The following is a 14,413-nucleotide window of genomic DNA, read 5'->3' as shown; positions in this document are numbered from 1 at the left end:
GGGGTGCAGATTACATTATCTGACCTGTCTCCTGCTACAAAATACCTAGCAGTGCTGAAAACCTAGAACATCCTTTTAGTCATCATCTGACTTCCAAGAAAGTAAGAGCCATCTCTGGGGTTAAGAATTGAAGGGAATGTGAACACCAAAATGGTAAGCGTGAGCTAATATTGCAACTGCCTGGATAAGAAAAGAGGAGTCAGAAGGTGGGAGATTGCCAATTTTATTAGGCAAGAGGACTCCTCTCTCTCTCTCTCTCTCTCTCTCTCTCTCTCTCTGTCTCTAAAAATTTCACATACACACATAGGATACTGTGAGTCCCCCGCATACCTACCAACAAGCCTCAACAGATTCAATCAAGATTTTGTAGCACTACATTTATATTTCCTTTGCTGAAATATTTTACCCCGAAACCCAAACATCATGTCATTTCACTCCCCATGCCTCCAGCAGACATGATGTGCCCCCGATGTGGAGCACTGAGAAGTACACAGAACTACCTATGAAGTATTCTTTCCAAATAAACACACAAAATCGAACCGAAATCTATATTTAACCATTGCTTTAGGGAGACAGAGGAACCAGGAAACATCTAAGCTTTGGGATACTGATCTGCATAACTCAGACCACAAGAGACTGATGCCAATATATGAATTTATGTTGCTCAGAGCTGCTCAGACGCTTTCTAATAAATGGAATATTCACATAGTTGCTTTTGGGAAAGCCCTCCTTCTGCCTTTTCTGTCAACCAGGTATCCGAGAAACTCTCAGACTTCAGAATGCTGCTTGGTGAATATAAAACGAGAACATAGTGGCTGTTGTTGAGGGTATTTGACCTTGGGTACAACAGAGATTTATGAATTAATTTTGTTTCACTCCAGGGACTTTCATTCTAATATTGAATGACTACATCCACAAGAATCATGCCCTGAAATATGTTTTTAGATTTGTGTATGCCCTTAAAAATACGCGATTTTTTGTGTTTATGCTCACGTATCCTTAATTTACATAAATGTCATTATAGATCTCATTTTGTTTGTATCACTGAAAAATGTATAGTGCTACCTAGTAGATATATTTAATAATGACAACAAAATAACAACTTATGGAAAACCTACCTTGTATTGGGCACTTTTGTGGCTGCTGGGGATGTGGTCATTTTGTAAACATGTTTTGAATGTATGTAAATGACACTACACTATATATCCCAATTTGCTTCTTGCTGTCGTTAATCAGTACTACCTTATTAAGCTCCAACCAGGCTGAGTGTGCACCATTTTATTATTCTGATTGCCACGTCAAATGCCCATATCAACCCTCCTTGTGCTAGAAACTTGTATAGCCTGCACTCATCACTACCACAAATAACACTGGGACAAATATCCTTGAACACATTCTATTATAATCAGAATTTATCTGGGTTATTTGCCCAGTTGTGGGACTCAATAAATGCCGCCAGACTCTTCCCGGGATTGTCTGCACCCATTTCATGAAAGTTTCTCTATCTCGAGACGTCTGGCTGGCTAATTCAGTGAAGCATGCAACGCTTGATCTCAGGGCTGTGAGTTCGAGCCCCCCGTTGGGTGTAGAGATTGCTTAAAAATAAACTCTTAAAAAAAGAGAGAGAGAGAAAGTTCCTATTTATTCAACTTTCAACAATAATTGGCATTATTCAATTTCGTATTTTCTCCCAATCTGATGGATGAAATGTGGGATCTCGTTATTGTCTTCATTGCTATTTCTTTTATTTCTCGTGTGACTGTTACCTTGGATTTGGGTTTCCTTTAGTATGAATTGTATCTTCATATCTAACAGCCACATTTTTATCTAGATCTCCTACTTTTTTCTCCTTTGAAAGAGATCAATTCTCAAGTCAATATGTTTCGTGTAATTTCAATCCAAATTCCAGCATGAGTTTGCCTTGTGTTAAAGCTGTTCTGTATGTCATATTTCTCCCCCTCAAGCTCCTGGAGGGTAGAGTTGCTATTATTTTTGGATACCCCACGACATTCAGCCTCAGCCCTGCTCAGAGCAAGCCTCAACCAGTGCTTGCTGACTACGAGCTGAGGGTAGGGGGAGGAGGATGCCACTTAGCAAGTGGCCACTTTGCAGAAGGCAGAGGCCAGGCATGGTGGTTGAGCTGGCTGGCCAGCCAAGCAAGACCAGGGGAAAGGGGGATGGGAAGCAAGAGTGGGGACACAAGAGTTCTGTTCCAAGGGGCCAAGACAAGTGCCTTTTGCAATCCCATTTCTAAAAACACAAATAAAAAAAAAAACAATGGAAACAACAAAAATATACCTGTAACTTTTTTATTTAAAAATATTCCACCTACACGATCTCACGGTTTGTGAGTTCGAGCCCCTCCTCGGGCCCCTTGCTGACAGTGCTTGAGATTCTCTCTGCCTCTCCCTGACTCATGCATGTGCGTGCACTCTCTCTCTCAATAAATAAATAAACTTAAAAAAAATATTCCACCTAGGAGCTTCATTTTTCTATAGTTCTGAGGGTCTAGGCGAAGTTCAGTCTTGAAGCTTCCGTGTCCTGTGGCCGATGACGATCTTCGACAATCTTACATTGAGTCCTGTTCTAGCCGACGAGGATGGTAAGATCGTTCCCTAGAAACAGCAGGCAGCATGGAGAACTTGAGAAGAGGCTGTCCTTGCTCAGCACCTGTTACCCAGATTGCACACTATCTCTTCTGGAGCTCGATCTTTATTCTGCAAGTTGATGATTTGGACTCAGTGTAATGAGTTGCAGAAGACTTCAGAGTTTCTACAGGTAAGTGCTGCAGAAAGACAGTGATTCTGTCGGTGCTGAATGAAGGCACAGGGTTTCACTTAGCTGGCATGCCGTGCTGAATTAGTTGGACAGCATTTCTTTCAGCACAAGGCTGGTTCAACCCACCCAGTTCTGAGATCATAGGAATTACCTGAAATTGTATTTGTTTGCTTAAGGGCGTATGTCTTGCTTTCCCAGATAGAGTACAAGCCGCCTGAGGATATAAACCATAGATGATACCTGTTTGCTTCTCGCAGAGAGCTATTCTGATAATTAAGCCCTTGATAATTATGTGTTAAATGTACTAATGAATGAGTTCATTAGAAGGAGTGATTGAGGCCAGATAGTCAATCTCCTTGCCCCAACTCTCTGGGATTGTATAGGGACGGGCACTTGGTCTAGCAGGCACATTGACCTAGTATTTGGGGATGGTGGAATCCACGGGGAGTAATATTACTTTGTAGATATGCAGAGAAAGGCACCATGTAGGAGGAGGAGAGAGATTAAACCAAAGAAGTATGAACTCCACCTTAGGAGGGACGGGTTGAGTGCACAGTGTGCTGGGTTGCTCGGGGCCCCGGTTATCTCTGTGTTGGATGACTGGGTCCGTTTCCTCAAGCCCCTAGGAGCAGAGCCGCGGCACGGTCGGACCATCGGCCGTGTGCTAGTGTAGACGGGGGCACCTCTTGCTGTGGTGGTCCCACTGTCTTGAAGCTCTGCCTTCCCTGAGTCCTGGTGCTCAGTTTTCCTTGGTTGGCTGCCATAACGATTTGTATCCTTGAAATGCATCCCTTTACACTTTTCCCTTATTCTTTCTAAAACCTGCTGCTCCGAAAGGGCTTCCGATCTCTACAAGCAAACGAGCCACATCGGAAGCACTCCCCTCGATGTCGATTTCGTATCTTGGGCACTCCATGGACAAACGGCACACCCCCTATCCCCACCTGGCCACTTCTGCAGATGGTGACCCCGCGGGTGGTCGGGAGGCATGAATGCCTCAGAGCATCTCAGCAGGAGGAGGCTTGTCGCAAACAGATCTGAGAAGGCCCAGAATAGAAAGGATCCAAAGGGAGAGCAGGGCAACCTGCCGTTCCCCAGGGTTGTGGCCACTTGGCATCGGCTGATACCTCCCATCCAATTGACCACACACGGTGGCCTTCGCTCCTGTGACAGCAATGATTCTAGCCAACCGGATGTGGCTGCAGCAGGGTCAAAGAATTCCAGAACTGGAATAAATTTTACACGTCTCTTAATTCCCATTAGGAGCTCTTCTACAGTTTTTCTTACAGGCGATCATCCCATCTCTTCTAGAGCATGACAGGACAGCCTATTTCTAGAAAACTCTATTGGGAAGAATGTTGACCCTCATTTTAAGCCAAAGTCCACCTCCTTTTAATTTTTACCCATCGGTACTAGTTCTGGACCTCTGCAAACATACACAGACAGAATACTTTCAAAACTGAAGCCAGCCCTTCAAATATTTGGACAAAAGAATTGCATCTCTTTTAAATCTTCCTTCTTCCAGGCTACATGTACCAAGTCCCTCCGGTCATTTCTTCTGTGACAGAATTTTAGAGCCATTTACCAACACTGTCACATTTCCTGGCTGTGCTCTGAGTTGACTCAGGATTATTATTTTTTTATTTTTTAATGTTTATTTATTTTTAAGAGAGGGAGGGAGAGAGAGAGAGAGAGCGCGCGCGCAAGAGGGGAGGGGCAAAGAGAGAGGGAGACACAGAATCCGAAGCGGGCTCCAGGCTCTGAGCCGTCAGCTCAGACCCCAATGTGGGGCTTGAACTCAGGAACCGCAAGATCATGACCTGAGCCGAAGTCGGATGCTTAACCGACTGAGCCACCCAGGAGTCCCTGGATTATTCTTAAAATCTGTCACCTGTACACCTTTGGATGGCACCCGGCCAGGGAGGGATCGAACAAGGCTATCACCCCCTTCCTTGCTTGTGATCGCACTCACCTTTGGAACACCCCTTACATTCAATGGCAGTTGTGTCTGAGTTCACCCACCCCTTCTGGTCATCCACTGAATGTTGGTCTGGGGTCAGTAAGGCTCTGACCTGTGTGAGCCTTCCTGGGGGCACCAGTGAGGCCACTCGTGTTCTCCCAGCTCTACCTCACTCTTAGGGAATCAGCCTTTGTCAGATCCTTGAGGGATACCTCACTCCTTACCAGGGTCATGGGCCAGCGATGGGCATCCTATCCAAGCTGAGTCAAGGAGATCCCTGCCCAGCTGGAGGATCCAAGCTGGAAGGTCATGGTGACATGGAAGAAACTGTCTTTTGGGATGATCAGGGGAGAGCAGAAAAGCCAATCTTCAGAGGACATAAAGGAGGCTCCTGGAAGCAGAGAGAGGAGTCCAGAAGGCCCCATGGAGGTAGTCAGGGAAATTAATCAAGGATTTGTCAGTTTCCACAAGTTCTCACTAAACCTCTTTCAAGTAATTGTCTTTAGGTTTCTTGGTAATAAACCCTCTTTAAATTTTTTTTTTTTAAGTTTATGCGAGAGTGAGGGGAGGGAGAGAGGGAGAGAGAAAATCCCACACTCAGCACAGAGCCTGACATGGGGCTCTATTTCACGACCCTGAAATCATGACCTGAGCCAAACCAAGAGTCAGACGCTTAACCTACCTACTGAGCCATCCAGGTACACCTGTAATTTGCCTTCTTTTAAATTTAAGATCCTCTGAATGGATCTTGGTTCTGAACAATCTTTAACTAAGACTTTAGGCAAGTCTTTGATCCTGATTGGGCTTAATGTTCCTTATGGATAATGTGAATTGACTATATGATAGTTTAAATTCACTGTGAGTCTACATCATAGTACTTCTGTACTTGGGAAGGTGTTAAAAATTTTATATTTTTTATATATACAATTTTATATGTAATCCCAGATAAATTCCATCTTTGTTTTGGTTAATCTTCCCTAAAAAAATCTCACCTATCGGACTATCGGGTCTTCGATTATCAAATCGTAAATAGAAGGGAGATTGAGAGTAGCGGGCTCCCATATCTTCACAGAAATCTTTATAGTAATTGTCTTTCACAGTGGATGAGTTGTCCAGAAATTTCATTTATAGATGGCTTAGAAACTTATTTATTCATTCAGTAAGTCCACTAGAAGTTGTTTGTAGACTGAAGGTGTATTTGTCCGGCGTCAGCAGAAAGCTATGTGAGCAGGAGGTACGAGCTTTGATTTACTGCCCTCTGGTAAGATGGCCGCCCAAGCCCAAGACACCCTTATCTTGAAAGACCCAGGAAGTGAGCTCGGGTGCCTGGGACTGACTGAAAGGCTTCATCACAACAAGTGACACAAGGGAAGACACACCACATAAAGAACTGGTGAAACTCAGATTAGTCAGGTTGCTATTTGTTAGCAACACCGGCATAGAAACTTGGTGGGGAAGGATGTGCGAATTCTGGGTGAAACGGGCCTTGGCTTATCTTCGGACTTCAATTACGCAAGGCTGTTCCCCATCCCTCATTACCACAGATAAATTAAACATCAGCTTAGGGTTCAACCTGGTAACTGGGAGAAAACAAAGAAATCTTTGAGGCAAAATGTGGGCTGTAGCTCTCCTGTGAAGTTCATAAATGCTTCACGAAGACGGGCGGCAGAAGGCAAAATGGTCTCTTCCAGCTACGGTGGCGAAAAGCAAAGGCAACGGGCACACGGGGTATTTCTGGCACACACCAGGCTCTGTGGGAAACACAGACTTCTGACTGTGATGTTCAGAGAGGTCTGAGAAGAGGAAAAGCAGAGAGAGAAGGCTTTGCATTATCGTCACCTGCAGCCACCCCCATGGAGGGCGTCTGCAGCTGGCTCGTTCTAGATAGCCACAAGGCTCATGGGAACGAACCATCGAGCCCCATCCCTTGCATCTGGTCTTTGGCACCAGCCAGAACTGGTGGACAACTCCAGGTCCCAAAGCTAAAAGGTAGACCTTCCTCGGCCCTCAAGCACCTCCCCCCACCACACCATTCTCTCTTGTTCCACTGCTCAGCCAGTCCCCTGAATCCCCCGGTCGGTGGTTTCCTCGTTTGGAAAAGTGGGCACGATCTCACCAGGTTGATGTGACGCTGACATGCCATATGCGTGTTCAGAGTATGACGCTGCAAGGACGACTCCGAGGACCCACTCAATAAATGGCAGGTCTGCTACCCGCTACAATCTCCCCTTCCCCACCATATCTTCCCCTCTCCTCACAAAAATGCTCTTTCCCTATTTTAGAAAAACCCTTTAGTGCTCAGAGTCTCCCTTTTCCTCACCACTAAACTTCACGAAGGACTCATCCATACTCGCCGCCTCTCCTTCCTCACGTTCCAGAAGCTGCCGGTCTGACTTCCGTCCCATCCTTGACCCACCCCCGTCCTTGTCCCGCCTTGCCTCCTGATTCCGGTCTCTCAGCTTCAAAACCTCCATGTGATTCCCAATACTTTCGTCATTTTCTCTCACTATACCCAGCAAGGGTCTAGGTTTGGTTGACCCTGTCACAGAAATGTCCCCTTCTGTGTCCCCACAAAGCCAGTCTCCCCACTCTCTCGGGCCAGGACCATCAGGATTTGTCTCCCTGTCGTTGTCTTGGCCTCTCTGAACCATACTTCATACCCTGCTCTGTTTCAACACCTTCAGTGACTCTCGGTCATCCCTGGGACAATGTCTAAATTCCTTGGTGTGCACATGAGGACCTAACGGTGGCCTCAGATTCCCTCACTGCTGGTCAAACCCATCAGATGCGAGTTGGTCACACTGACCTCCACATCCTGCCGATGTGTGTCAGAGCCCTCGGGGCCCTGTACCCACCCACCCTCCGTCTGGCAGGACAACCACCGACCTCTCATTGTTAAACGCTGAGTCCTGCTTGAAGAGCCCCATGGAACGTCACCATCTTTGTGAAGAAGTTCTCCCCCTCTCCTCCTCAGGGGACCGCCATGCTCTGCTCCCACAGTGACACTCACCCTCTGGTGTGTCTGCATCTTCCAGTGTAGTACGTCCCCAGTGGGGGTGCCCAGGGGCCAGGCTCACACTAGGTGACCAAATACTGCATGACACATAATTAATAAAATGAGTGGAGAAATGTTTCGAGGACCTCTCGACCCGGAGGCTGACAAGTACGTGGCATTCCGGAGAGGCGTGGGGCTGTTCCTTTCTCCATTTATGTTTCAAGATAGATTCTAGAGCCAGAGAAAGCCCAGAAGCTAAATAATGAAATTATACTCTGGAATGGAGTGGCGGTTTTGACCGGAAGCTGCAGAGGAGGTCTCCGTTTGGTTTGGCCAGTGCTCCTCAGCTCACCAAAGTGACAGGCCACGTGGGGAGGAAGACTTTGCCACCACCACTTGCAGGCAAGTCTCTGGCACGCACTCATGGCCATGGCCAGGGCAAGGCCACAGACAGGGAAGAACGTCACAACAGGCCTTGAGAGTCTAGCAGACCGAGCGCAAGGGCTGGTGGAAGAGAGGGGCTCAGGTTGGAGAAATAGCCCATTCACCTTTGCAGACAGTCCCTTGCAGGGCTGCATCCTGGGGCCTCAAGGAGGTGGGGAGGTTTCCCAAGACAAACTCAACCCAGAGATTCAAAAAATCCAGAGCACTGAGGTCTGACCCGAAGGCACGCTAAGCAACGCAATGCAGCATCAGGGATTCCAGGTGACATCATTAACATGTGACAGCGGACACGGAGGTGGCATCAGCAGAGGTTAATGGCTGACTCAGAGGTGCTATTTATTATTGTTATTTTTGCCCTCCCTCGCGGTGGTTGATAGAAAGTGCTTTGTCAAGATTTCTAGGCCCTACCATGTGCAGACGGCATAAGGCTGATTCTCAGGGGAACCCCTCTCTGAAACTAGAAGACAACATGGAAACAAGAGGGAGTGAAGGGTCAGCTGACCTGCACCACACCAGAATGATGAATGGTACCCTGTCCCAATGGTACTCAGTCCCAACCAGACCGAGCAGGCAGCTCAGAGCCCAGGGACTGGAGAGGAAGGGTCAGGATGGACCCTACAGCCCAACAGCTGGAAAAAAATTAAAAGCATTCTTCAAGGTGACCAAGGCTGGATTAGTTTAAAAATATCAGCAATCCTGAGGCCACATCGATGACACTGTATATAAATCACACTTGGAAACATTTGCCAAGGGACTGATGGATCCCATGATTTATACGAGGTGATAGTTGGTGACTTTATCAACATAGATGGTAGAAATTCCAGGCCATTCTATATGTGTGGTAAAACAAGGCTCTTCTTCACAATGTGACGAACTACTTTAAGGAGAGTGATAGTTATTTCCCTTGGATCTGTCTATCCATCTACCATCTATCTGTTGCTGGAGACAAGGTTGGATCAGGCAAGAAGAGAAGGCGTTTACATGGATGTGCCTCCATAGGTAAAAGAAACAGCAGCTTTCTAGAATCTTAGAATATTTTCCTTTATTTATTTGTTTGTGTATTTGTTTATTCCATTGTTTCTTTCTGTGTATCCCTGAGGCTCAGGGCCTTCATTTGGGTTTGGAAATCCCAAAGGATGAGTGACCATATTATGACTTGGATTTTTGGTTCTGTATGTCTGAACGTGCATATTAATATGCTATGATATGACTGAATTACTTTTGCACAGAGTTCACCAAGGCTTTCCAGGAACCAAGGAAACCAGAAGAAGGTCTTTGTGATAGCTTACAAGCCGACCATGAATAAGACCATTGAGCAACTATAGGGTTGCCTGGGCTAAAAATATATCTGTGGCAAGCTTAAGAAGTCAGTGAAATCCTGAGGACACAAGCATCTTCTAAGGGAGACACCTATGCTGGAGGGGGTCAGGGGTTAAGACATGCTTTCTCTTGGGCACCACCTTGTTAGATTGGCCAAGTTTCTCCATGCTTGCACAGCTTCACAGTGAATAGTAAGTCATCTCTGGCAGTAACTCTGGAACATCTGGGAGGGCGAGGAGGTAAGAGTGAGTGGCCAAAGGAGAGGAAAGATTAAAGGGGACAGGCTCTCAAAACTAATCCTGAAAATATTGCTAGCACAGCCCAAATCCTTCTTAGGAGCTGGGTTTTCCTTCAGTATGAGGTGGATCCAAATAGTGCCCTCCAGAGAACTAATAATGGAGTGTGAACTGCACACACAAATCTTGTGTTTGTGATGAACAGCCTAGAGGAAGATCTTAGGAGAAACCACAATTCAGGCAGATGCTGCAATACAGTTCCACTGATCTCTCAGCCAAGAGGGTTGGCTGGGGCTGAGGCCAGGAAGACAGGGAACAGAATTGAGCTCATGGTACCAAAGGGACACAGCCTTAAGGACAGCGGTATTCCAATCACATGATAGCATGACAGGAAGCAATAAATGGAGAAACCAATGAGAAGCCCTAGGATACTTCTTTGGAAAAACCTAACAGGGCCCTTGAGCAACAGCCAGGATTATACAAAGACTGTTCACACTTGGCTAGAGAGTTGGCTCTAGGGAGAACTCATGATCAAACACCCCCTGGATATGTGCTCATAAGAATGATGAACACTTCTGATTCCGGAGCTACTCTGGGGCCAAGGAGAGCTCCAAGGTTCCCTTGGTCCAAGTAAACAGAAGAGGGCCTCCCAAACTCCTGGCCCTAACACACAGAGAGGTTGTTGGCCCATGACTTCATGTTGGCTGCACCATGCTTCTCAGGACATCCTGGACAGCTCTTCTTGGTGTTTTAGGCAGTAGCCATCCCAGCTGTGTTAAGAAAAGGTAACAGAGTAAGTGAAGAATTCAGGGCACTGGAAGGAATGAAAAGATAGGCTTCATCAGAGTAACCAACACTTTCCTGTTTTTAGGGCATGTAATTACAACATCTGTGTTCAGTTTGGGGTTCAGCTTCCTGTACTGATTCAGTCCACAACAGTCCCTCCCTCCCTCTGTATTCCTACAGGACATGTATTGCCATGAATCCTTTCTAAACATTTCCCGTGTGTGCTACCCTCTTTCCATTTTAATAATCCTACACTGTGCCTGAAATGGAATTCAAAGGCAGGTAAATTAAGTCCTTGTCCTCGAGGAACTTAAAGTTCAGTGTGGGAAACAGGTACATATATAATCACATTACTGTGGAGGCAGAGGTAGGAGCCTTGGGGCTGGCCTGGCCAGTTGGGTTCACAAGAGTAGGAATGGGCTAGGATGTTCCTCCAAGAGACAGGGGTATGACCTTAAACTCAAACCAGAAGTATAAGCCAGGTGGAGGATCACAATGGGAAATTACATGGAAATCTAAAACCAATGAAGCCTAAGCGGCCGGAAATGGAAAAGCAAGTGGGGTCACAGGGCAGGAATCAGGAAGCAGAGAACTGAGAACAATGAGGAGGGGGCTGGGCTCTTGCCTAAAATCTCTGTCGTTCACAGATTTGGGGGCCAGCCAGGACAAAGTATGTGGGTGGGCGAGCTGGACTTAGAGGATCTGGGATGGAATGACAAGAGGGAACCAATTTTAGAGATGATCAGGAAGCAGTTAGATGTGAAACATGACAGAGAAGAAGGCATCTGAAAGAATCCTGAGCTTCTAGCTCGAAGGCTGCCTGGTAGATGGATGCACGGTGATGACATAAATTGTCACACAGAGTGGGAAAGAGGGAGGCTTGAGGAGGACGAGGATGAGTCCATCTGGGGCATGTTGAGTTTAAGGTTATCAAGGGATGGCCAGGGGGGCTTGTTGTGGGGGAAGTCATTGGAAATACAGTCTCTGTACCCCAGGGTTTGGGTCAAGATTGGAAACTTGCATCTGGGAGTCATCAGCCAGAGGTACAGAGGATTACCCACAGAAAGCGAATAGCGGATGTCCAGACCAACACTTGGAGGCCATCTACATCCCAAGAGCAACATGAGTATGAGAGAGCCATTCAATGAGGTGGTCGCGGCAGAAGTGAAACGCAGGGGTGGAGGCAAGGCAGCAGAGGGGCTAGTGGGCACAGTGAACGTAGCCTTCTCAAAAATGACATTGGCTGTAAAGAGAGGGCATGAGACGGATCAATAACTTGAGAAGAAGGTTTCTCAGAGTAGGGGGTCTTTGGCATGTTTAAAGGATGTGGAAAAGGAGCTAATGAGGAAGATTGAAAGTTCAGAAGAGAGAGGTCATCAAAGAAAGCTGGAGGACTCAGAGGAGGGATGGGAGGTGGGGTCAGGTGGCTGGGCAGCCTGAGGCAGAGGAAAAGCTTCCAGGATGGCTGAGAAGCTGGGTGAAGTGTAGAACTGTCAGGCAACAGAACACAACCCTGCTCTCAGGATTCGCGTGTGTGTGCGTGCATGCGCGCGCGTGCACAGTGCAGACCGTGCTCTCTTGTACGTAGGGGTCAGTTTCCTCTGCATGCTGCAAGCATGGACATTTTCTGTCCCTTAGAGAAGTGGCTTCCACTTCTTTTGTCATCCCAGCAGTGCCAGGGACGAGAATGGAATGAGTCGTGAATGCTCCTTGCTGATGGCCTTTTTCTGCCAGATTATCCAGGCAAGTCTCCGAGAAGCACCAAGTACCATGCAATTTTCATCTTTTGAGAGCTGGGCTGTGCCTTTAAAAGTGACATGTACTGGGGCGCCTGGGTGGCTCCGTTGGTTAAGCATCTGACTTCGGTTCAGGTCATGATCTCATGGTTCGGGAGTTCGAGCCCCACACCGGGGCTCTCTGCTGTCAGGACAGAGCCCCCTTCAGATCCTCTGTCTCTTTCTCTTTCTGCCTCTTTCTCTCTCCCTCTCTCTCTCTCTCAAAAACAAATAAACATTTTTTTAAAAAGGATGTGTACTGACCTGGCACATTTTGTAAGCATTAATATGATTAAGCTGGTAGAAAAACCCAACTTACAATTGGAAAATAGTAATAAAGACGTAAGGACAACAAGAGGATATTAAAAGAAACAAAGATAGTTTCCTTTTCCGTCTTTTAAGTTGCTATCTTCTTTAGAGTCAGGCTGAACTGGAAAGTCCCATGGTGGCAATTCGGTGCATTTACCCTTTTAGCTCTCCTCCAGGTCTCTCTCTTAGTCATGACAGGGCACACAGTACACTCCTTCTAAACATGGGCTAAATCAAGTTCGTGAGCCTTCGCTAACCAAGCACAGGGCAGGGCATGGGACTGGCTTCATCCTCTAGCTGTGGGTGGATGTTTGACGCAGACCTACAAATTCCCTTTCTACCGCCATCTGCCCTCAGCTCTTCCCTTCTTGGCCACTCACGGCATTTGAAGTTCTCCCTATTCATTTTTAGACTTGATTATAGTCCTGTTAGCATCTTCATGGTGCTCGCAGCTTCCTACCACACAGTCTACTAATCGATGTTCATTAGAATCTTCTCTCCCTCAGACATCAAACCCTAAGTTGCTGGAGAGCAAGACCCACAGCTGGTTCATCGTTTATACTTCTATCACAGCCACGGGATTAGACATCGAATAAATACGTGTTCCTGAAGGAATAAATGGATCCCTGTTTTATACGTTCACACTCCTCTGAACTCAGCTTTCTTCCCTATATGATGTGGGAGCTGAACTAGATTCTTTACAGTCTTCCCGACTCAGACCACCAAGTGTTTTACGGGTGTTGCCTTACTGACTTTATTCGTGGGTGTTCCATTACTGACTTCACGCACATTAGAGAGTCATTTCTGACAGTTAACCAATGCGTTAGCTAAGGGCAAAGTGGGTTTAGAATAAAATCTAGACAGAGAGGTGTGCCTGGGTGGCTCAGTCGGTTAAGTGTCTGACTCTTGATTTCGGCTCAGGTCATGATCTCACAGTTCATGAGTCTGAGCCTCGCATCAGGCTCTGTGCCGACAGCGTGGAGCCTGCTTGGGATTCTCTCTCTCCTGCTCTCTGCCCCTCCCTAGCTCATGTGTTTGTGCTCTCTCTCTCTCCCCCCAAATAAATAAATAAACATTTAAAAAATGTTTTTTAAATCTAGGCAGAGAGACAGTAATAACCCTAGGAAAATGTCCCCAAATATGGCAAGCTGCTTATACTGAAATCTGAATTGCGTGACAGGCCCTAGAGGACAAACAAAATCAACACCCGGGTACAGGTGTGGGCAGTGTCCCTTTAGGAATTCTCTGTCATCACTCAAAACACCCTGGCAGAAAGTGCTTTAGGACGTGTCTGCCCTAAGCCCTGGAGAGAAAGAAGGGGGTGGAACTGACGATCAAGCTTCTTTCCTAGCAGCAAGCAGAAGCAGAGAGGAGAGCCATTGTGCTTTGGTGAGAGAATGCAAAAGGGCTGGCCCGGTGAGGATCTGGATACGAAGCTGGGTGTCAGGGAGGCCAGGAAGAGCCAGAGTACGGGGGCCAGAGGGAGGCGGCACTCGTAGAGTGGTGACGGAGAGAAAAGGTGCGTGAGGGATAGACCGAGGCCCAACGCTGTCCCCTTCCCCCCTGTGTCTAGGGCTGATGGACTCGGCTGAGGAGAAGGGTCACGAGCGGGGCTGGAACAGGACGGGAAGTACTGACCTTCTGAGGTGGAGCCGGGAAGGGGGCTCCGGTCCCTGAGTATCTGATGTGTAAGAGCTTCCGGTGCCACCGGCCAATGGGATGGATGGAGGTGTGTGTGTGGAGGGGGCGGGGTCCATCTCCCTCTCCCAGCAGAACTGGAGCCCCTCTTTCTCCTCCTTCCCTTGTGTAC

This window comes from Panthera tigris, chromosome D2 (assembly GCF_018350195.1).
Source record: "Panthera tigris isolate Pti1 chromosome D2, P.tigris_Pti1_mat1.1, whole genome shotgun sequence".
NCBI lineage: Eukaryota > Metazoa > Chordata > Mammalia > Carnivora > Felidae > Panthera > Panthera tigris.
Note: the sequence above shows the minus strand (reverse complement) of the source record.